This window comes from Mus caroli, unplaced genomic scaffold (genome assembly GCF_978045245.1).
Source record: "Mus caroli unplaced genomic scaffold, Mus_caroli_1 scaffold_13, whole genome shotgun sequence".
Classification (NCBI taxonomy): domain Eukaryota; kingdom Metazoa; phylum Chordata; class Mammalia; order Rodentia; family Muridae; genus Mus; species Mus caroli.
In genome coordinates, this window is record NW_028227268.1 from 93,649,203 (window position 1) to 93,673,233 (window position 24,031).

Sequence of the window (24,031 nt, forward strand, 5' to 3'; positions counted from 1 at the left end):
CAGGATATTTCCTGCTTTTTAGACTTGTCTGGAAAAGGGTAAGTTGGCAGGACCTAGTTGGACGTGAACCAACCAAGGAATTAATGTTTCTTGCTAAGCTGGAGACTTTGACAAGCCACATGTCTGTTCTTCTCTGGTTAGACGTTTAGAGCTACAAGCATAGCCTTCTCCAAGACCATAGCTCCCTCTCTAATCAAACAGGCAGAGCTGCAAAAATCCCTGATCACATGAACCACACCCCAAATCCTGTGTGGAAACCTATCAGTACTGAAGTCTGGAGCCTTTGCCACACAATTCTTTCTGCAAGTTTGAAGACTTAAAGATGTCACAGTGGCTTCCCCAGAGTGCCCTAGACTGGTGACAGTCAAGAGCAGTGACCCTGTGGGTGCTCATGTGCCACAGACTGGACCCAGTCAGTCCCTCAACCAGAGAATTCAGGGTCCTGGCTCTCAGGTGGACAAGAAGTCGGGGGGGGGGGGGATGACTAACAGACATAGACACCAAAGAGAGTGCTGTATCTGAATGTAATTTCTCAGACTTATATTACAGAAGAAAACAAGGAAGTTAGGTGATACATCAGCCAAGGTACAATGAGATGCATAATGGCTCTTTACACAAAACAGAGAGAATGCATACATAAAAGGTAACAGGAACCAGGCAATGTTTACAACTGAGATAAGATCAGCCCTATCTAAAGTCAACTATTCACAGGAGCCAGATGAAAGGGCTAATATGCCCAGATGCAATTCTAGTCTATTGTTAAACCCACCACCAGGGGCCCTTTAGTAAATACCTAATTATGCTATTCCTCTGGGCCTAGAGAAAAACATGCACCAGTGAAGTTCCTTTCTACTAACCTTTTCATGAATAATACAATACTCTAGTTCCTCCTTAAACCACAACCTACCTTCTTTCTACTTTTATGTAATGTAGGCTGCCATTCATGTCGATAATGAGAATTCTAAGTTTACTTTGTTGAACTAGTCCTGAGATTTCTAGCTCCTATCCAGCAAACTGCAATGCTTGATTTCTAACTATCAACACTGAAGGCATTTTGTCTGAATGAGTAACATTCTTATGAAAATTCCAAGCCCAGGGTAGGCTCAAAGACTGCCTAGGACATCAGGACATTGGTGAAGGTCAGGAAGCAAAGTTTAGTCTAACTTAGCTATTTGTCAAATCATTCCTTGGGGGCACCTATAATAAAACAATGCTGAAAGGAAACACTTTAAACCCTTCACCGACTATCGCAAAGGCATATCTGGAACATCTGTGCTATGGGATGCCAAGGCTCCAGGAGACAAGTTTCCATGAAACTTTTTGCTTCAGGACTGCAGCCAAGCTTTTGGACTTGCCACACAGACTTCACCAGAGTGGGTGTGGCACTCATGTGATCCATCAGATCTCAAGAAAGTTCCAGGGTACTTCTCTAAAAGTGGGACCCCCCCCCCAGGCCTAAAAGCGGCATTTGTTGGCAATTGCACATTTTAAAAAAATTTTATTGGATATTTTATTTATTTACATTTCAAATGTTATCCCCTTTCCCAATGCCCCCCCCAGAAGCCCCTTATCCCATCCCTCCTCCTCCTGCTTCTGAGGGTGTGCCTCCACCCACTCACCCCCAACTCCCTGCCCACGCATTCCCCTACACTGTGGCATCGAGCCTTCACAGGACCAAGGGCCTCTTCTCCCATTGATGCCCGACAAGGCTGTCCTCTGCTACATATGGGGCTGAAGCCATGGGTCCCTCCATGTGTACTCCTTGGTTGGTGGTTTAGACCCTAGGAGCTCTGGTTGGTTGGTATTGTTGTTCTTCCTATGGGGTTGCAAACCCCTTCAGCTCCTTCAGTTCTTTCTCTAATTCCTCCATTGGGGACCCTGTGATCAGTTCAATGGCTGACTGCAAGTATCCGCATCTGCATATGTCAGGCTCTGGCAGAGCCTCTCATGAGACAGCTATATCAGGCTCATGTCAGCATGCACTTCTTGTCATCCACTATAGTATCTGAGTTTGGTGACTGTATATGGGATGGATGGATGAGGTAGTCTCTGGATGGCCTTTCTTCAGTCTCAGCTCCACACTTTGTATTTGCTTTCATGAGTATTTTGTTACCCCTTCTAAGAAGGACTGAAACAACCACACTTTGGTTTTCTTTTTTCTTAAGCTTCATATGGTCTGTGAATTGTATCTTGGATATTTCTGAGCTTTTGAGCTAATATCCTCTTATCAGTGAGTGCATACCTGTTGTGGTAAATCTCCTCCCAAATATGCCCCGGCAAGGAAAACACAACACGGTTAATATGATTACATGCTGTTCGCCTAGATTGAGCAGATCTACCACTACACTATCATCTTCCACAGCTTATGAGACCCCTTAGAACTTGCAGTTTCTCCAGGCCATGTGCTTCTGCTCTGCTTTTCTACTTCTTCCCCCTCCTCTGTGTCCTCTCCCTCTTTCATTTTCTCCTTCTTTTCTCTCCCTCACCTTCCTTTCCACCTTTCCTTTTATCTGCCCTGTGGAAAGCCTTTTGGGGTACCGCTTGGCAGGAGTCTGACATTGGCTAAGGACAAAGAAGTGGGCTTCAGACAGGAATCTGACATTGGCCTAGGACAGGGAAGTAAGCTCAGACAGGAATCTGACGTTAGGGCAAGATAAGGCAAGAATCTAACTTTAGGCTGTAATAGGGAAGTAGGATAAGGCAGGAATTTTGGTCTCAGGGTGGAACTAGGCCTCAGATGAGACAAGGCCTAGTTTGGACGAGGAAGTGGGCTCAAGTTTTTCAGTCATTATGATAAGCCCTTTTTAAACAACTATCAGGAGTAATCACAGGACTGCTTTGTTAGTCATTCTTTATCATACTGCTGCTTTGTTCCTTATTGTACTGCTTGCCCAAAATACTTGCATGTAATTAAAATGGTATAAAAAGTGGGTTGGAAAATAAAAATTTGCCTTCAGTCTCAGAACTGACTGGGGTCACACTACCATGTTGTCTAAATGTCTTTTTTCTTTTTCTTTTTTTTTTTTAAAGATTTATTTATTTATTATATGTAAGTACACTGTAGCTGTCTTCAGACACTCCAGAAGAGGGCACCAGATCTCATTACGGATGGTAGTGAGCCATCATGTGGTTGCCGGAAATTGAACTCAGGACCTTCGGAAGAGCAGTCAGTGCTCTTAACCTCTTTTTTCTTTTTAATCCTCACTCCTGTGCTGGAGAACCTGTTGGCTGACTGAGTGGGCTTGGTCACTGCCCAATCTTTAGCTCTCCTTTATTTTACAAATTAAGGTGGGGAGCAGGTTTACAGGAAATCACCTGAGTGCTGACTCATTCCTTGTTCTAAGCCACTCATAGGAGAATGGAATTAACATCAAATATAATTAGCCCCAGGGCTATCCACAGCACATACCATGTGTGTTCTTTTGTGTTTGGGTTTCTTCTCTCAGGATGATATTTTCTTTCTCTCTCTCTCTCTTTTTTTATAGTATAGAATAGAGTTTATTCAGGGCAGAGGGAGGGGAGTCAAGAGAGTAGTAGAGGCAGAGAAAGGGAGAGAGAGAGAGAGAGAGAGAGAGAGAGAGAGAGAGAGTGAGTAGAGGAGTAGAGGCCATGAACACATGGAGGCAGGGAGGGGGGGCAGAGAGGAAGGGAATGGGGAAAGGGTGAGGGGACAGAGCCAGAGCAAGAAGGGAAGAGCAAGAGAACAAGAGAACAAGAGCAGGATGATATTTTCTAGTTCCCCATTTACCTAAGAATTTCATGAATTCATTATTTTTAATAGCTGAGTAGTACTTCATTGTATAAATGTACCACATGTTCTGTATCCATTCCTCTGTTGAAGGACATCTGGGTTCTTTCCAGCTTCTGGCTATTATAAATAGGGCTGCTATGAACATAGTGGAGCATGTGTCCTTTTTACCGGTTGGGACATCTTCTGGATATATGCCCAGGAGAGGTATTGCTGGATCCTCCGGTAGTACTATGTCCAATTTTCTGAGGAACCGCCAGACTGATTTCCAGAGTGGTTGTACAAGCTTACAATCCCACCAACAATGGAGGAGTGTTCCTCTTTCTCCACATCCTTGCCAGCATCTGCTGTAACCTGAGGTTTTTTATTTGTTTGTTTGTTTGTTTGTTTGTGCGTTTGGTTTTTTAAAAGATTTATTTATTTATTATATATAAGTACACTGTAGCTGTCTTCAGATACACCAGAAGAAGGTGTCAGATCTCATTACAGGTGGTTGTGAGCCACCATGTGGTTGCTGGGATTTGAACTCAGGACCTTCAGAAAAGCAGTCAGTGCTCTTAACTGCTGAGCCATCTCTCCAGCCTGTAACCTGAGTTTTTGATCTTAGCCATTCTGACTGTTATGAGGTGGAATCTGAGGGTTGTTTTAATTTGCATTTCCCTGATGTCTTGTTGAGAGCTATTAAGACAACGCTATTGTCCTGATCTCTGAATTGGACCTCCCCCCCCCCCCAGAAGAAAAGGGGGTCAAAAGCGGGCCACCAATGCACCGCTCCGAGAACAACCACAGAATGTTCCAGCCCTAAGTCAGCGCCAGATGTTCTGACCACACCCTGATACCACCAAGTTCCTGCTTCCCTGTGTAGCTGTCAAAAGAAAAATTTCCACTGCCCCACCCCTCCTGCTGAGAAGTACTTGTACTTCCCCTTTTGCTTGTGCATTTCTGCTGCCCCATCCCTCCTGCTGAAAAGTACTTCCCCTTTTGCTTGTGCATTTAAGCCTTGAGTCTTGCTAATACAGTGAGACCTTGATGCTACTCATACTGCTTCTGTGTGTCATTCATTGCACAGGGTTCTCGTCTCTCCCTCCCCCGATTTGGTTCTTAGGAGAAGGTCACCTTGAAACTCTCGAATAACTGGACTTGCTGGACAGGTCAATGACTAAGGATGTTGAACATTTCTTTAGGTGCTTCTCTACCATTTGAGTTTCCTCAGTTGAGAATTCTTTGTTTAGCTTTGTACCCCATTTTTAAATAGGGTTATTTGATTGCCTGGAGTCTAATTTTTTATATTCTTTGTATATATTGGACATTAGCCCTCTATTGGATGAAGGATTGGTAAAGATCTTTTCCTAGTCTGTTGGTTTCTGTTTTGTCCTATTGACCATGTCTTTTGCCTTACAGAAGCTTTGTAATTTTATGAGGTCCCATTTGTCAATTCTTGATCTTCAAACATCATACAAAATAAGCCATTGGTATTCTGTTCAGGAAGTTTTCCCTATGCGCATGTGCTCAAGGCTCTTCCCCACTTTCTCTTCTAGTAGTTTCAGTATGTGTGGTTTTATATGGAGTTCCTTGATCCACTGTGTTGTCATTGCACCAGCCACAAAGTCATCTGCAGTTTGCTGCCGAAGCACCTAGGCCTTTCATTGCTTCCACAGAATATACTGGCTTGCTTTAGTTTTTACTTTTCTGTTTTCTGTACTTTTCCCCGCTTGACATCTTTTATAAAGTAGCTATTTGCCAGTGAGACTGTTTGGAATTTAAAGCACTTTAAAATTAATTGTAATCCAAATGTTTGTAACAGAGAGAAATGATGGCATATTCATATAATGAATACTCTTCAGTTATTAAAAATAATAAAGTAGACTTTGAGTATCATTAAAGAAACTTTTTTTTCAGAAAAAAAGAAATTTCAAAACATTATTATAGAGTAATATTGTATTTTAGAAAAAATAATTGTCATACTTGCTAAACTATACAGACAATTGTGACAGCAGACAATCCAGGCAGTTTATAAAAGTAAGTTGTCTTCAGAGATGAAATTATCATAAGTTAATTTCTCTCTATTTCTGGGAAATAAGTAGGAACATCCATATTAAAGCATTTCCTGTGAAGGGAATCCAAGCTTTACAGCTCTACAGAATTGCAAGTATTTAGATGTCCTGAGGACCAGGATATTTTCTGCTCTTTAGAGTTCTCTGGAAAGGGGTAAATGAGCAGGAAGAGCTAAGGGAGCACCAACCAAGGAGTTAAGGTTTCATGTTGAGCTGGAATCTTTATTTTGAAATATTTTTTATTTTTTTATGAATATGTATTACTCTTTCGATCAAAACATTTTTTGTAAATTCACTATTGTTATAACTTGTTCAGAACATATATTACTTATTGTGATAACAATTTTAATGAGATTTTTTTGTGATACTTTCTTGGGTACCTTGTATAATGTTAATAATCTTCTGAAAATGGAAGTTATGATTAAAATATAACTAAAGTATTTGAAAACTGTATATTTATTCTTTGTTGACTCCAATATAGTTTTATATATATATATATATGTATTCATATGTATATATACATAAAACTTTATATGTATATATCTTCAGAATAACCGGCTGACCACTTTCATTCTCTAAACATTCACTTTGCTACATTTGCATGTAGTAGGCAATGTGCTAAGCATCGCAGTACTAACTCAATAGTGATGAAAAGGATGTACTTAGGTTCTGTTCTCATCTTTTTTTTTTTTCTTTTTTTTATTAGGTATTTTCCTCAATTACATTTCCAATGCTATCCAAAAAGTCCCCAATACACTCCCCCTCCCCAGTCCCTCACCCACCCACCCCCACCCCTTGGCCCTGGCATTCCCCTGTACTGGGGCATATAAAGTTGGCAAGTCCAATGGGCCTCTCTTTCCAGTGATGGCCGACTAGGCCATCTTTTGATACAAATACAGCTAGAGTCAAGAGCTCTGGGGTACTGGTTAGTTCATAATAATGATCCACCTATGGGGTTGCAGTTCCCTTTAGCTCCTTGGGTACTTTCTCTAGCTCCTCCATTGGGGGCCCTGTGATCCATCCAATAGCTGACTGTGAGCATCCACTTCTGTGTTTGCTAGGCCCCGGCATTGTCTCACAGGAGACAGCTATATCTGGGTCCTGTCAGCAAAATCTTGCTAGTGTATGCAATGGTGTCAGCGTTTGGAAGCTGATTATGGGATGGATCCCTGGATATGGCAGTCTTTAGATGGTCCATCCTTTCTTCACAGCTCCAAACTTTATCTCTGTAACTCTTTCCATGGGTGTTTTGTTCCCAATTCCAAGAAGGGGCACAGTGTCCACACTTTGGTCTTCGTTCTTCTTGAGTTTCATGCGTTTAACAAATTGTATCTTATATCTTGGGTATCCTAAGTTTTTGGGCTGTTCTCATATTATGAACCAGCACTGAGTGTGTTTTGTAGCACAGCGACAATTTACTACAGGATTACTTTACAAGAATAAGTCACATGCAAATTAATTATAATTCTAATCAAAATTTTACTGCTAAGATTATTTTGTTATTTGATAAGAGATAAATGCTTGAAAAGATTATTTATTTTATCCCCATATTCAAGTTCTAAAGCCATAAAAAAAACCTCTTTTATTTTGACTTACAAAGTCAGCATTTTTTTCTTTTTCTTTTTTAGTTGGGTATTTATTTCATTTACATTTCCAATGCTATTCAAAAAGTCCCCCAAGTCAGCACTTTAAAACCATCCATATCAACATCTTTAAAGATGAAATTTTTATTTCATAGCCTTCAGTCCAAATGATATGTGTACTTTCATGAAACAGATGAGGATGTGGGGAAAGGTAGAGAGGACCAATGCCAATAACGAGTAAAATGCAGCAGAGTGTGGCCAGATAGGCCTGAGAGTCTCAACACTGCTGTGGTGGGGCAAAAGTAGCCACAAAAGATACAAAAACAAATGGACATAGTTATACTTCAATAAAATCTAAATTATGTACATTGAAAATTATAATTATGTAATTTCCATGTTACAAGGTTTGTTTGTTTTTTTTTTTGTTACTTTTTTACTCTTTCCATTATTGAACAATATTAAATTGATTCTTGGCTGGCCAACTTCACAACAAAATGGTGTCAGGCTGGACTTGATCCAAGCCAGCAGCGGGGTCAGTTCATGTTTGGTGTTTAGAGTCAGCAGGTGCTGGAGGTGGGAACAGGCAGAGGATGGGATGGAATCTAAGAGATTAATAAAACAAAACATCATAATATTGTTTTCCACAAAGAATGAAATATAATCCCTTTATTAACTCTAAGTTGCTATTATAAAGAACATATTTTGCTTTGTTCCATTGAGAAAGGTTTGCCCTATTTTGCCCAGGCTAGCCCAGAACTTACTTCAAAGCCCACTACAGCCTTGAACTCTGGATCCTCTCTGCTTTCTGCTTCCTGAGTGCTGGGGTTCCATGTATGTGCTATCACACTCAGTGGAAAACAATTTAAAACCAAGTTCACAAAATACGTTTTTTAAAAAAGCAGTGAGTTTTAAAGGTTAACTTTAAGCAAAAGAGGTGCCTATCCCTCATTTTTTTTTTTTTGCTGGATATTAAAGAGAAATCATTCCTTTCCTTTCCTTTCCTTTCCTTTCCTTTCCTTTCCTTTCCTTTCCTTTCCTTTCCTTTCCTTTCCTTTCCTTTCCTTTCCTTTTCTTTTTGGAAAGAAAAAGAGTGAAATGCCCACACTGACAGTGTGAAGCCATAGCTCTTGCTTTCAGCAACACTTTGGATGAAAATGTTGTTCATCTTCATAGGCTTTTATCTTTTTTCTTTTTCTTTCTTTCTTTCTTTCTTTTTTTTTTTGGTGAACTGTTCATTGTCTTTTGACTTTCTATTATCATGTTTATTTTCTAATTTGTTTTATGCAAGTTATGTGGATTTATGATACTGTCCTTTATCCATTGTTAAGTCATTGTTGTCAAAATAAATCTTTTGTTTCTTTTTTTAAAAACCTTGTTTCTTTTCTCTTACACTTAAAATTAACTTTCCATAAGTCACATTGAGGGCAAGGATCCTCCAACACTCGGGAGGCTGAGGAGGGGTGCTCTCCAATTCAAGACCAGCCTAAACTATACAGAAAGACCTAGAATCAGGATTAAAACATATCTCCCTATCTCAAGATCATGTTACCATTCAATCATATTTTCTGCTATAGGTAAATTTTTATTTTTAAATATCAGTAAATGATTGGAATTTGGAATTTAATATAAACCAGTTGTCAAAAGTAAAGCTTTTCAGGGCCGGGCGTGGTGGCGCACGCCTTTAATCCCAGCACTCAGGAGGCAGAGGCAGGCGGATTTCTGAGTTCGAGGCCAGCCTGGTCTACAAAGTGAGTTCCAGGACAGCCAGAGCTATACAGAAAAACCTTGTCTCGAAAAACCAAAAAAAAAAAAAAAAAAAAAGTAAAGCTTTTCTAAATACCTCACTCATCCTCCTGTGTGATCTTCAACCCCAGAACTATTACACGGGCTCTGACTGTGTTGTTGTTTTCTTCTCCTTCTTCTTCTTCTCCTTCTCCTCCTCCTCCTCCTTCTCCTTTTTCTTCCTCTTCTCCTCCTCCTCCTTCTCATTTTCCTCCTCCTCCGTTTCTTTCTCCACCCCCTTCTCCTCCTACTCCTTCTTTTCTTCTTCTTTGGTTTTCTCCAAAGTTCTCATCTGAGGCCTCACATAATTGTGGAAAGAAAAGGAAAGAGATGGCAGCTTTAGGCTCTACCCCAGAACTGCTGGACCCCCCAGCCTGCAGAGAAATATCTGCTGAAACTTTATAGGCAGGTTGAAACCAGCATCCTTGTACATATGGGGGCTTTATGATAGAGAATTTAAGGCAGCCCTTATTTGAATAAAGTTGGTATTTGTAGAACAAGGTCACACACTTCAGGCTAAGCAGATAGAAAGGTGAGAGCAATGTCAGAGAAGCTCTAGACAGATAAAGGGCTCTCTGAGCATCCAGAGCCTTCATATCTGTCAATTTCAGGAATGTTAGTGTTAGAGACAGCAGGTTATGATGTTATAATGACAAAACCAGACATTCTGAAATACTGCAGCACTCAGAAAAGGCTACAGGAAAGGTGTAGGTAGGTAAATGTACATTAGCTCTGGAAGATCCTTTTGCTGATTTTAGAGGCTGGGTTTTAGCTGTAAAACATGCTTCTCCTCCATGTTAGATTTAGTTTGATATAACTTCAGGGCACACATGCCTGTCTCATGTCAGAAGGGAGAGGGGCAGAATGTGGAGGGAAGTCCATCATGGGTGGTGTGCCCACAGGCCTAACGGGGAAGAACAATAAATAGATTAAGAACCACAAACTGGTCAAATGTGACATCCTTGCTAGCCTTGGTAGAGGTTTTAGTTTAGTTTAGTTTAGTTTTTAACAGTGTTTTGAGGGGTTGAGCGCTCCAATAGAGAAGGCAGGGGGAGGAGCTAATCAAAGATGGTGGAACTAGTTCAGAACTAGTCAGAAATAAGAATCACCATGTTCTGTTTGTCTTCTGTTTCTCTTTCTGTCCCACAAAGAAGCAGTGACCAATGCCAATGACTACAATTGCAGGAAACCATACAAGTTGAGGATCTACATATTCTGTCCAGCTCTCTTTGTGTTCCTAAGAGGGCTGGACAGATGGCAAAGATGTCATCTGGAAGCTTTTTCAGGGCCACGAACCACAGAGAGCCAGTGATGACACGTTCAGGGGACCATTGCTCCAAGTTAAATTTCTGAGTTAGGGAAGGTGAGGCTGTATTAAATCTATGGGCCAATCTCCCTTGTCAAACCACAATCTTTAAAGACCGACAAACTACAAGGTCCTGAAACCTTGACATTTTAAAAAAAGCTACATATTAAAATGCTACATTGTAGCCGGGCGTGGTGGCGCACGCCTTTAATCCCAGCACTCGGGAGGCAGAGGCAGGTGGATTTCTGAGTTCGAGGCCAGCCTGGTCTACAAAGTGAGTGCCAGGACAGCCAGGGCTACACAGAGAAATCCTGTCTCGAAAAACCAAAATAAATAAATAAATAAATAAATAAATAAATAAATAAATAAATAAATGCTATATTGCTTTTTAAATACTTTAGTTGGCCAAAATCTAGCCATAACAAAAAGCTCAAGCAGAGGCCTGCAGAGCAGAAAGCCTTTGCACAGCTCTAGCATGTCAATAATTGATGCAAAGTTAAGAAAATGTCAATACCCATAATAACTACTGAGGGAGAGCCAAGCACAGTTTTATTCCACTGATCACCTCAAGTATTAACTGTGCTTGCAAAAGCAAATGTCCTTCAATCCTCACACTCTACAGAGAAACACACACGTTCAGTATCAGGGTAGATGGGCCTCCAGAAGGAAAAGCTCAGTTTTGATGAGAATATTCATTGCTAGAATTTCTGTACTCTAAAATTACAAAAAAAAAAAAAATATTCACTTACTATTCCTCAACCACTCTACTGAAACATCTAGAAGAGAAAGCACGTAAGCAGGGTAGTTATTTTACAACCATGCTTTGGAGTAAAAGCAAATTACTGTGCCAGGGGCTCATCTAGCACACGATGGAGGTAACACCTTTACCTCCCACCTTCCATGTGTGCTATACAGAAGTGCTACAAAGCCTCACAGTTCTGAAAAAGAAGAGGTGCAAAGTCTTGGGCTCCTGGAGAGATATAGTAACTGTTCTCACTTTAAAAAAAAAATGCTAAATAGTGAAACAAGAGAAAAATTTTGACATCTCAAATATCTCATCAATACGAAGTACAATTGCTTATGTGCAAGAAACAGACTCCAGGATGACTCCAGTGTCCCTTCCTTCTCACTTCCTGTGTTCTGATGATGGTGGATGTTCACTCAAGCTGATAGTAAGTACAAGACAGAACCATCAGTAATACCTTGTAAAATACTACCGTCAATAAAGGCTCAAAAGAAAAAGGTCTTGGGATGAAAGCAAGTGTTGCCAAGCACCACGCAGCACTTCCTGACTCCTTATTAATAATGCAGATGAGTGTCCCCTACCTCAGCAGGCTATTCACCCATCTGGATCCTTTAAAACTTGTTTAGCAGTCTTTAAATAGATGCTAATGCTATTCACTCTAGAAATAAAATGCAAAAGGCAACCTCAGTCAGTAAAGACACAGATCTAAAGTTTATGTATTTTCTTTTTTTTTTTTTTTTACTAACTTGTCAACTTATCTGCTAACCTGTTACTTTCTGTTTTCCAAAATTTTATTTTTCAATAAGTTATGAGGAAATTTTAGAATACCCCTTTGATAAGGAACTTTTTCACTTTAACTTATTCTCCAAGATCTTACAACACTGTTCAGGGGTGACTGATGAAGCCTTTGGGGTATAAGACATTCTCTGATCCTATGCCCCAACAGCAGGATCAGCAGAAACAAATGAATGCCCATAGGCCTTATAGAAAACAGATCTTAGTGCATACTCGGTGACCCCCTCTCTTTTGTGACACCTCACTCAACCTTGGCAGAAACATATGATCCCATAACTTTACCTATTGCACTTCGGGGTAGAGTGGAGGAGGGGGGAACATTCTCCTAACCAGGGCCACAGAAGGGGCTTTTTCCTGTCCACAAATGCCCCTCACCCTCCACTGAGAAACAGAGAACTATTTCAAGGACTCCCTGGGCTGTGGGGACTCCCTGGGCTGGGTCGACACCCTGGGCTGCGGGATCTGGAGCAGTGTGAGAAGGAGTCTCTCTTGAGAACTTGAGTGGGGTCCAACAAGTTCAAGCCGATGAGTGGTGCTCTGTAAACATTAGCACTCATCCTCCTTCCCTTCACCCAGACATAGGAACCAACATTCACCACATGCCTTCAGCAAACACTGCAATTTATGGCTGTGGGGCCTGCTGTCTGCTTCAGTGACTGGCTTTGCCATCAGACCTTGCAGTATGACTCAGCATACTTGAATCTAACTTTGTGGGCATGCAGAACTGTCAAACCTGCTTTGACTACCAAGTCAGCTGATTGCGATGAGTGCCCAGGGACTCTGCTGCAATGCCGATACTGAGAAGGAGTGACCACAAGGACAGACCCTTCTGCTACAGGAGCCCACCAGAGCTGAAGTGCTTAGTGGCTCTTTTTAGGTTTTTTTGAAAATGCGTCCTCAGTATGATCTTCAGGCTGACCTCTAACTCACCATTCTCCTGACACATCCTTCCAAGGCCTGGGATTACAGGAAGTCAGCCTCCAAAGCTCCTCCTGTAGGTAAGTTTTCCAGCCTGTGAATATGGACCTGTGACAGTGATGGCCATGACAGTAGTAGATAATACTGAACAAGATGTTGTGTACTGAGTAATACTTAGGTGCTGAGCCCTTGGTATGTGCTTTTGTCTCCTATAGCAGTCCGGGGGGGGGGGGGTGGTGGCGGGGAATGGGCAGTTAAAGACTCACCTTACAAGTGAGGGACCAAAAGTCACAGAACCAAGTCAAGCAGTGAATTACAAGGTGTGAGTCCAGGTGGTGGGTGTCAGAAAGGTACACTTTCTAGGCTAGTGCTGTTCCAGATCTGAGGGATGCAGAGCCTCTGAGTGACCTCTGCACTTGATATAGAGTAGCTCTTTCCAGATACTTCCCCTCCTGCAAACTAGGAGCCAGGTTGCCCCAGCTGCAGCAGCAGCAGCTCTCAGCCTGACCATGCAATTCCCTGCATCCAGGCTGCCATGTGTTCCTGGCCCAGTCTTGCAGCTTGAGTCAACTTAATGAAAAAAAATTTTGGGCTGGTGAGATGGCTCAGTGGTTAAGAGTGCCGATTGCTCTTCTGAAGGTCCTGAGTTCAAATCCCAGCAACCACATGGTGGCTCACAACCATCCGTAACGAAATCTGATGCCCTCTTCTGGAGTGTCTGAAGATAGCTACAGTGTACTTATAATAAATAAATAAATAAATAAATAAATAAATAAATAAATAAATCTAAAAAAAAAAATTTTTTTTCCTGAAGGTTCAGGTCTGCACTCCTATAACCAAATAATTAGTGGTTGAATATCAAAGATAATTAAAATAACAGATAATCCTCAGCTCTCTTGATGACAGGAGCAAAGTTCTCTAATTCACCACAGTACTGGATTCTCTATTTTATTTTTTCTGTTAACCCTCAAGTGGAGTTATAACTTAAAAAAAAAAAAAAAAAAAGGAAGCAGACAGCAGTGGCAGCAGCAGTGGCGGCGGGAACAGCAGTGCTGGTGATGTCTGATACAGGGAAATTGGTGACTGAACAACTGGGGGCAGCTCAACAGTCAGCAGCCCTGGCCACACAGTGACCCCAGGAACCCAGTGAAACACCAGGGCTGGTGCGAGGGAAGACTCCAGTCTGTGAGTGACAGACAGAACATTGTGCTGTAAATTGGTGTGCAGCTTCACCTGGCAGCTTGGGGGCGAGTCAGTATGTAGAAAAAAATCATTCCTCTAGGCAGGGGCTAGAGCTGGAAGGGGAAAGGAAGCCCAAAAGTCATTCCCTGATGATGGATGTTCACTGAAAGGCAGTGGGAGGGCAGCATGCCCATTTCGGCTACCTATGGGAAGCAAACTTGCTGTGTGTGTCCTCTGAAGAGTCCCTAGCTGCAAAGGCTGAGGAACAGTCATAGCTTGAAGGGTAGCAGCCCCACTCTCCACCTCCTGGGAGGGTTTATCGTCTGACAGCCAGCGTAAAGGATGGCTGAAGAGAGCATCTAACTCCTCTCCTCCTCCTCTTTTTTTTTTTTTTTTAAGACTTTCCAACTTTTTCTTTTCTCTCTCTCTCTTTTTTTTTTTTTTAAAATTTATTTATTTATTATATGTAAGTACACTGTAGCTGTCTTCAGACACACCAGAAAAGGGAGTTAGATCTCATTATGGATGGTTGTGAGCCACCATGTAGTTGCTGGGATTTGAACTCAGGACCTTCAGAAGAGCAGTTGGGTGCTCTTGCCTGCTGAGCCATCTCACCAGCCCCCTCCTTTCCTCCTCTTCATCTCGCACTAGCATGTACACAAGAACTCCTACACATGAGCCTGACCATATATTCAAGAATGGGAGAAAAAAATAAAAAAAGATCCCCCTTTATAGTTGATTGATTTTCCAAATTATATTCTCTTTTAAATTTTAAGACAATCACATGATTTATCTATTGTATAATACAATTTGCTTATTTTGTAAAAATAGAAGTTAAAGTGGCTTATCCAGTTTTCAGAAAAAAAAAAAAAAAAAAAAAAAACCTACCAAATTATATTCTTACCATATCAGTTAAACTGTGCATTGTAGCTTTCTATTGTTGTTTTTTTTTTTTTAACTACAAATTGATGATTTAAAACATACACAGCTGGGCGTGGTGGCGCACGCCTTTAATCCCAGCACTTGGGAGGCAGAGGCAGGCGGATTTCTGAGTTCGAGGCCAGCTGGTCTACAAAGTGAGTTCCAGGACAGCCAGGGCTATACAGAGAAACCCTGTCTTGAAAAAACAAACAAAAAAACAAAAAACACACACAGTTATGACCATAGTGACTTTTTCTATCACCTATATAACAGGGGGCAAGCAAGATGGCTTAGTGAGTGATGGCAACTGCTGCCGTGTTTGACAGCCTGACTTTGATCCTCGGAACTGGGCTCCACATGTGTAGTGTGCCCACATACATACATATTAAGTAAATAAATAAACCAACATATTTTAAAAAAAATCTAACATAATGCAAGTTAAAAATCAAGATGCCAGTTTGACCATGCTCCTTTCAGGAGGTAGACAATCTATTTACATGTCTTTTTGACTTTGAGAAACTCTATTTTCCTTGACTTTTAGGCTCACCTTGGTTTGTTCGTTTTGTTTTTTGTTTTCTCCTTTGTTGATGTTATTTTTGTTTTGTTTGGAGACAGAGTCTTCACTCTTTAGCCTGTGCTGGCCTGGACCTATACAACCCAGGCTGGCCTCAACCTGCAAGCAGTCCTCCTCCTCCTCCTCCTTTTCTTCCTCCTCTTTTTTCTTTTCCTCCTCCTCCTCCCCCTCCTCTTTTTCCTCCTCCTCCTCCTGCCTCTGCCTCACACATGCTGGAGTGACAGGTAAGTCATTCTGAATGTTCTCCAGTTGCAAACGAGCTTCATTTCTAATCAGGTAGAACAGGGAGTTGACAGGACCCTGGCAACATCAGAAGCTACATGACAGGTGAAAAGCAAGCAAGAGGGGTCTTCCAGGCAGCCCGGCAGAGAGAAGCACTTGCAGTGTGAGCCTGCAACCTGAGTTTGATCCCTGGAACCCACATAAAGACAAGTAGGGAAAACTGACTCGGTAGAGTTATCCCCTGAAGCACCCCTCAAAACACACACACACACACACACACACACACACACACACACACACACACCACACGCACGCACTTTATTTTTAAAAAAGCAAATTAGAGAAATACATCAACATAATGATCAGGAAGGTTAAATTGTCTCCACCACAAACAAGCCATCAGATCTTAGGCAATTTGGCTTTCCTGAGCCACAGTTCCCTCACATGAAGATTAGGGTGACAATAGACTAAATCATTACTGTATTCTGACCAGGCCCCCTCAGTCAGTCAATGGGTTCTCCAGTGTGGGAGTGAAGATTAAAAAGAAAAGACAGACAACATTGACCCCAGTTGCCAGGCGTGGTAGTGCACGCCTTTAATCCCAGCACTCGGGAGGCAGAGGCAGGTGGATTTCTGAGTTCGAGGCCAGCCAGGTCTACAAAGTGAGTTCCAGAACAGCCAGGGCTACACAGAGAAACCCTGTCTCAAGAAAAAAAAAAACAAAACATTGACCCCAGTCAATTCTGAGACTGAAGGCAATTTTAATTTTCCCAATCAGCTTTTTATACCATTTTAATTACATGCAGGTATTAAGGGCAAGCAGTACAATGAGGAACTAAAAAGACAATAGTCAAGGAACAAGAAAGACAATAAACACACAGCCCCCCTGATCACTCCTGTGATAACTGTTTCTAAGGATGATCAAGATATCTATGCCTACTTCTTTGTTCTACCCTAAAATCAGATTCATACTTCCTTGTCCTTGGGCAATGTCGTTTCCCTGCCTGTACTTACTTCTTTGTCCTGCTCCAATGTCAGATTCCTACATGAGCTTAGTTCCTTGTCATGGCCAATGTCAGACTCCTGCCAAGTGGCACCTCAAAAGGCTCTCCACAGTATTCCATTATCTTGACCACTGGAAGCTTTTGCTCACTGTTGCCCGGGGTTACTTTAGGTGGCATGCTAACCAATTTTGAAGCATTTCTTAACTAACCATCACAGCCCCACAAGGTGTGTCCTAGCATTAGATTCCATTCCTAAGGTGAGGAGGAGTCTATAGTCACAGAACACAGGTCACAGTAAGCCTGGAGCCTAAGCTGGTTTGACTCAAAGACCATACTCAATTTCTGTGGCTGTTCTGGTTAATTTTTTGTCGACTTGACACAAGCTAGAGTCTTAAGAGAGGAGGGAGAGTCAGTTGAGAAAATGCCTCTATAAGATCAGGCTGCAGGCAAGCTTGTAGGCATTTTTCCTTAATTAGTGGTTGATATGGGAGGGCCCAGTCTATTGTGGATGGTGCCATCCCTGGACTGGTTGCTGGTTCTGGGTTCTATAAGAAAGCAGGCTGTATAAAGCCATAGGGAAAAAGCCAGTAAGCAGCACCCACCATGGCCTCTCCATCAGCTCTTGTCTCCAGGTTCCTGCTCTGTTTGAGTTCCTACCCTGACTTCTTTCAAAGATGAACAGTGATGTGGAAGTGTTTACTGAATAAACCCTTTCCTCCCCAAGTTGCTTTGGTTATGGTGTCTCATTGCAGCAATAGTAAGCCTAACTAAGAGTGAAGAATAAACAGCTTGGGGAAAGATCAAAGATACTGCTAAATGTCCCATCTCATCTATACACTCTAGTCACTGCCTTTTGCACAGTCTAAGGGACCAGAAAACCTCAGTGAAATGACTGAGACACACATATTATCTTGGAGGAGTCCTGGCTTTCCCCATGCCTCATCCAAGATTCATAGAACATTAGTTTTGTGTTTCTGGGAGCTCATAGCTCAGATCATTTCCTTCAACAAAGCACCCCCCCTAACACACACACACACCTATGAAGGGTTCCCTGGACCACCCATCTCACAGAAGGGCAGAGAAAACACAGTTGCAGCCAGAAGCAGTAACCCTGGTCCTGACTCCGCAACATCCAGAAGAAGGGGATGGCTCAAGAAATATTGCAAAATCTCTACTCACCAAGTTTACTTTAATTTGTTATAACTTAGAGGGAAAAAATATGCTTCTCTGAGGTCTAGAAAGTAAGGGGATGTGATAACTCTACAAGGGGAAAGAATTGCTGTCTTGAAAACTTAATGAAATCTCACAAAGTATTGCCAGCAAACAAACAAAGAAACAAACAAAGACACAGCTGGGTCTGCTGGCCTGGAATGCAGGAAGGTCTGAAGTTCAAAGCTAACCTGGCAGCTTAGTTAGACTCTCTGTATTAAAACTAAAGGTGGAGTCTACAGATATAGTTTAGTAATAAAGCATTTATCATAGCAAGCATGAGGCCCTAGGTTTAAGTCAAATACTATATATATATATATATATATATATATATATATATATATATAAAGTCAGTATAAAACTCTAGAGCCTTGGCAATTCCACTTAGATAATGTAGAAGCTAAACAGCACAGGGAGAACTAGCCTGTGCTATGGAGGGATGCAGTTTTAGAAATCAAAAATGGAACTGAGAAAAAAAAATTGATCACCACATTAGTCAGTTACTACTGGATGAACAAAGGGGTTGAATTCTACTGGGAAGGGATTTCTTGGTGTGTTGACAATACTCCTTGACCTAGGTAGAAATGGCACTGGGTCCCTGTGGTGGTTTGAATATGCTTGGCCTAGGGAGTGGCACTATTAGGAAGTGTGGCCTTGTTGGAAGAAGTGTGTTAGTTGCTGTTGAGGTAGGCTTCAGAGTCTTCTCTTTGCCTTTGGAACAAGATATGGAACTCTCAGAAACTCCAGCACCATGTCTGTTTGCATGATGCCATCTTTCCCACCATGATGATAATGGACCAAACCTCTGAAACTGTAAGCCAGCTCCAATTAAATGTGCTGTGGTCATGGTGTCTCTTCACAGCAAAAGAAACCCTAACTAAGACAGTCACATGGAGTGGCTCTATCAGGAGCTGTGGCCTTCTTGGGAGTGTGTAACTGGGGTTAGCTTGAGGCTTCAAAGACTGAAGCCAGGTCCAGTGGTTCTCCTTTGCTGCCTATGAGTCCAGATATAGTCCAGAACCATATCTGCCTGTATGCCACCATCCTTTACTGTGACAATAATGGACTAAACCCCCGTAAGCCAGTCACAATTAGTTTTCCTTTATAAGAGTTGCTGTGGTCATGGCATCTCTTCACAGCAATAGGAACCCTCATTAAGACAGTCCCTTTCATGTTAGCTCACTCAGGTCTATAAGAATCCTCTAATGTAATCCATGTACTTTTCTGCGTGTTCTGTTTCAAAAGAGCAAAGGTATTATTATCATCATTTTGTTTTGTTTCAGTAAATTTCTAACAAGCTGCCAGTTCCCTGACCTTGAGAGACAGCCAATGATTTATTCCATGTGACTTATGTTATGAGCTTCTGCCCCACTTCTAGTTTGGGCTGATTACTGAATCTAGTTCAGGGTTATATATGGAGTCCTCTCCATCCTTCAACACACACACACACAGATACACACACACACACATATCAACATTTATATCCGTGGTTCTCAACCTGTGGGTGGTGACCCCTCTATGTCCAAAAATATTTGCATTATGATTCATAACAGTAGCAAAATTATAGTTATAAAGTAGCAATGAAAATAATTTTATGGTTGGGGGATCATCGCAACATGAGGAACTGTATTAAAGAGTCACAGAGTTAGGAAGGGTAAGAACCACTGATCTATATCAAGTTCAATTTTTGCCAAGTCATGAAGAAGTTTAATGGTTTCTGAAGCCTTGTGACTATCCATCAGCACCAAGAGAAGTGAGGGATTCTGAGAGCATCACTGTTCTGCTCTGATATTCCTCCTCCTCAACCTTTCTATCACTCATCAACTCTGGACATCTTATCTAGAAGCAACTGCCTGGCTCCTCTGCAGTTTAAAGTCTGCATTTGTATTTCCCAAGATGCTACACAAAATGCAAAACAGCAGCTAAAATTAGAAACAAAGGTGCTGGCAAGGCTCACTGTGTGGGGAAGGCAGATCATGCAGTGGGATAGGAAGGACTCAGAGGAGGAAAGGGCCTGGCAGGCAGCTGTAGTCTAACCAGTTTTATATCTTCAGAGACTCTGTATGAGGTTTTTGTTCCTTAAAAGCTCCCTGACCCTGATTCATCATAGCACATTCTTTGTGAACTGCAGTCACATTTCTTACAATTACCCAAGGTAGTTTGGTTTTCAGCATTGGGAGCTACAGCCTTGGTCTCTGTATAGTGCTTAGCTAATGATGACTGTCGAACAGAAAGCAATCTGCAGTTTTTTTTTTTTTTTTTTTTTTTTGGTTTTTCGAGACAGGGTTTCTCTTTATAGCTCTGGCTGTCCTGGAGCTCACTTTGTAGACCAGGCTGGCCTCGAACTCAGAAATCCGCCTGCCTCTGCCTCCTGAGTGCTGGGATTAAAGGCGTGCGCCACCACTCCCGGCGCAATCTGCAGTTTTAAATGAATGCATCTGAAAACTTTTGAGAAACTGTTGAGTCTATTTAAGAACAAGGAGCTCACAAGATATCTGGCTTCACCCCTCACATTTACTAGATATGACCAAAATGCCTCACAGGAGGAATAAATATAATAATACTGGGATTGATAGGGCACTTTTCTTCACAGAACTTATGTTCTCTCTGTACAGAGTAACCAGCCCCACTTGGAACCATGCATACATTCCATTATAGCTGAGGAAATAGTCCAGGCAGTGGTGACCAAGGATGAAAAGCTAGTGAGACAAGCGAACAGCTGCTCAGGGGTCTCCCAGGGTGGCCCTGCTGGGAAGCAGGTGGAGCGCTGCTGAAATCCAGGGCAAATGCTTTGAACAGCTGCCTCCGCCCTTCGTCCTGTCATAGGAGACTACTGAGAAAATGAGATTGACCACGGGATCAAATCATAATGTTACAGAAGTGGAGGGGGCCAGGTTCATGACGAGTTGACGTTTTCTTTCTGGCAGTGCTAGACACGGTGCTGGACTTTGAACATGTTAGGCGTGAACATGTGGTGGTGTGAATGAAAATGGTCTGCATAGACTCATAAGGACCAGCATTATTGGAGGTATGGCCTTGTTGGAGAAACTGTGCATAGGGCTTTGAGGTTTCAAATGCTCAAGTCAAGCCCAGTGGCACTGTTCCTTCCTGTTACCTGCTAAACAGATGTAGAACTCTCAGCCACTTTTCCAGCACTATGTCTGCCTGAGTGCCACCATGCTTCTCACCACTATGACAATTGTCTAAGCCTCTGAACCTGTAAACCAGCCCCAGATAAGTGTTGTCCTTTATAAGAGTTGCTGTGGTCATGGTCATTCACAGCCACAGAGCCACAGTCTCTATACAACACTGAGTAAGACACTAGGTAAGTGTTCTCTGTTCATATCCCTAGTTGGCTTCTTATTCTTCCTCCTCCCAGGCACTCACCAGATTCAGGTGCAGAAAGGTTCATATGGGAGTCCCAAAGCCCAGCTTTGTTCCCGGCTCTAGTTTTGGCACAGTCATTGCATGTAGCTGTTAAAAGCAAGCCTATGGTTTGGTGTGGGCCATGTGCCTCCTGGACTGCCCTGTGGGCCTGGGACGCAGGTGATGAATGATTCCCATACCCGCTGTGTGTTCAGAGCCTACCCTGCAGCTCCTGAGGAGGGCAGAACTGCATGGCAGCACCTAGGGAAAGAACAGTCTGGCTCAGGCACCAGAAGCAGATGCTCTCAGAAGGAAAGCAACTTTCCTGCTCAGCTTTTGTACTCAGCTCTTCCAAGAGGCTTTCCCAACACTCTTTCTCCCAATCCAAGGTGCGCACAATTAGGAAGAAAGTACAGGCTGATATCCTGAGGACACCAGGAAAACTAAAGCACAGGCTCTGTGCCACCTTCCTTCCTATCCAGGATTCCTGAGAAGCCTTCTCCTCAGCCTTGAACTGGCATCCTTTCTCCTTGCCCTCTACAGAAGATCAGCAAGTCATATTAGATAACTTGAACCTGACCACATTAACTTGAATACATTTTCAGCAGTTCTGCTTTTTTTGAGTCTCATTCCAAAGTCCAGGGGGGCAATGTCTGCGTGAAACTCTCAGGCACGAGTAAGAATACAGTGTTGTTATAATTAGTGCAACAGGGAGGGAGGGAGGGAGTCATGCCATCCCTGGGCAGGGCTCTGGTGGGCTGTGTGGGAGGCAACTGTCAACAGCTGTGGAGGAAAGCCTGTTTATTGTCAGCAGCCAGGAACAGAGAATCAGACAGACTCGGTCTCCAGATCACACCCACCTAGCTGCAGACAGCGGCTGTTGCTGCAGACATTGCATCCAACTGCAGGGTCTTGGGGATAACTCAGCCCACAAGGAAACAAAGGACGCCACCAAACAGCTGGGCAACTTCCCAGGGGGCCAGACAACCACACATTACCATCACAAAAGTACAGCATAGAATGCCCACTCCCACGGATGAAATCAAGCACCCTGAGCCAGCTCGAACTCCACACATGTTCATGTGCAGCCATTTTGTGAATGGTTACATTCACCCAACACACACTGCAAACCTCTACTGTGGGGTTGGAAACAAGGCAAGCACCAAGACCCCTGCTCTCACTGAGTTTAGAGGAAAGTTAACTGCAATTAGATTGGTTATCATGTCACAAATGTTAGGGAAAGGTCCAGGAACCATGCACACAAATGAAATCTAAAATGACAAGAAATAAGTACCTGACAGTGAACGACCACTGAGAGATACTGTGAAGTCCATGCTACTAGGATCTCAGAAGATGCCAGCCTCAGGCCATCTCATCTTCCTTTTAGCCTTCAGTTAATATCTGCCCATCTGGCTCATGTTTTAATTCATTATCAGTCTCTGGAGCAGAAAAATCTGAGAAAAAAATAATTATAACCAGAGAGTATCCATCAAAGTACCCAGAATACCTTGGGAAGTATGGTAAACCCACTCATGCAATGGGGCCAGTGTAATTGTACTTTGTTGATCCTTAGCTTGGCTCTTCCCTTGACAATGATATTCATAAGGAATCTCTCCTGAGGGAGGTCCAGCCCTCTTTGATCTTTATATCAATAGAGTTTTGGTTAGGCACCCTCAACCCCTAGTGTTCTGCAAACTTATTTCTAAGGAGACTAAAAATATATCTTTGCCCCTCAGAAGGGGCACCAAATGATATATGTACCAAAGTACAGTTTCTCCAAAATTCAACTTGGGAAACCAATGACTTTATTAGGCTTACTCACAGAGCATGGGTAAGGGGTCATTTACATTACATGGGGGCTACTTACTGCCCCTAGAGCAGTCACACTACTGAAAGTTTCCACCAGCACAGATGGCTACTTCCCCATAGCTGCGTAGATAGAATCTTCAGTTAGCTCTCTAGTACCTCCCCAAACCATGTGTGGATGGGGCAGAAATGCATCCAGCTGAGATCCAGTGGCAGGGTGGAGTCACACTGTTCAGGTGGCTGTTACACTCACTCGATAGTATTCCACAACATCTGGGTAGAACGAGTGATGTGCTAGGCTTGGTGGCCCAAGCTTGATTGTAATTCCAGGTACTTGGGAAGTTGAGGCAGGAAGACTGCAAGTTCAAGGCCAGATTGAGAACTTTAGTGAGACCCTGTCTTGTCCTTGACTCAATATACTGTGCCATCAAAAATAAATAAATAACAGCCGGGCGTGGTGGTACACACCTTTAATCCCAGCACACGGGAGGCAGATGCAGTTGGATTTCTGAGTTCAAGGCCAGCCTGGTCTACAAAGTGAGTTCCAGGACAGCCAGGGCTATACAGGGAAACCCTGTCTCGAAAAACCAAAATAAATAAATAAATAAATAAATAAATAAATAAATAAATAAAGCAAGCAACAAAAGAAATATAAAAAGAAAGAAAGAGAAAGGGAAAGAAAGAAAGAAAGAAAGAAAGAAAGAAAGAAAGAAAGAAAGAAAAGAAAGAGGAAGCAAGGAAGGAAGGAAAGAAGGAAGGAAGGAAGAGGAATGAGGCTCAGCAGGTACAGGGGCTTGCTGCCAAGGCTGATGCCCT

General features: G+C 42.4%; 1 long non-coding RNA gene across 7 annotated transcripts in view; it reads left to right on the forward strand.

The window, feature by feature from the left end:
* Positions 1–12,772: 12,772 nt before the first annotated feature.
* Positions 12,773–24,031, forward strand: part of LOC110304346 (uncharacterized) — a 47,894-nt gene continuing 36,635 nt past the window's right edge. For all 7 annotated transcript variants that reach the window (XR_003837950.2, XR_015044794.1, XR_003837951.2 and 4 more), the window contains exon 1: positions 12,773–13,011. This is a non-coding gene — a long non-coding RNA (uncharacterized LOC110304346). The remainder of the gene's footprint in view (positions 13,012–24,031) is intronic.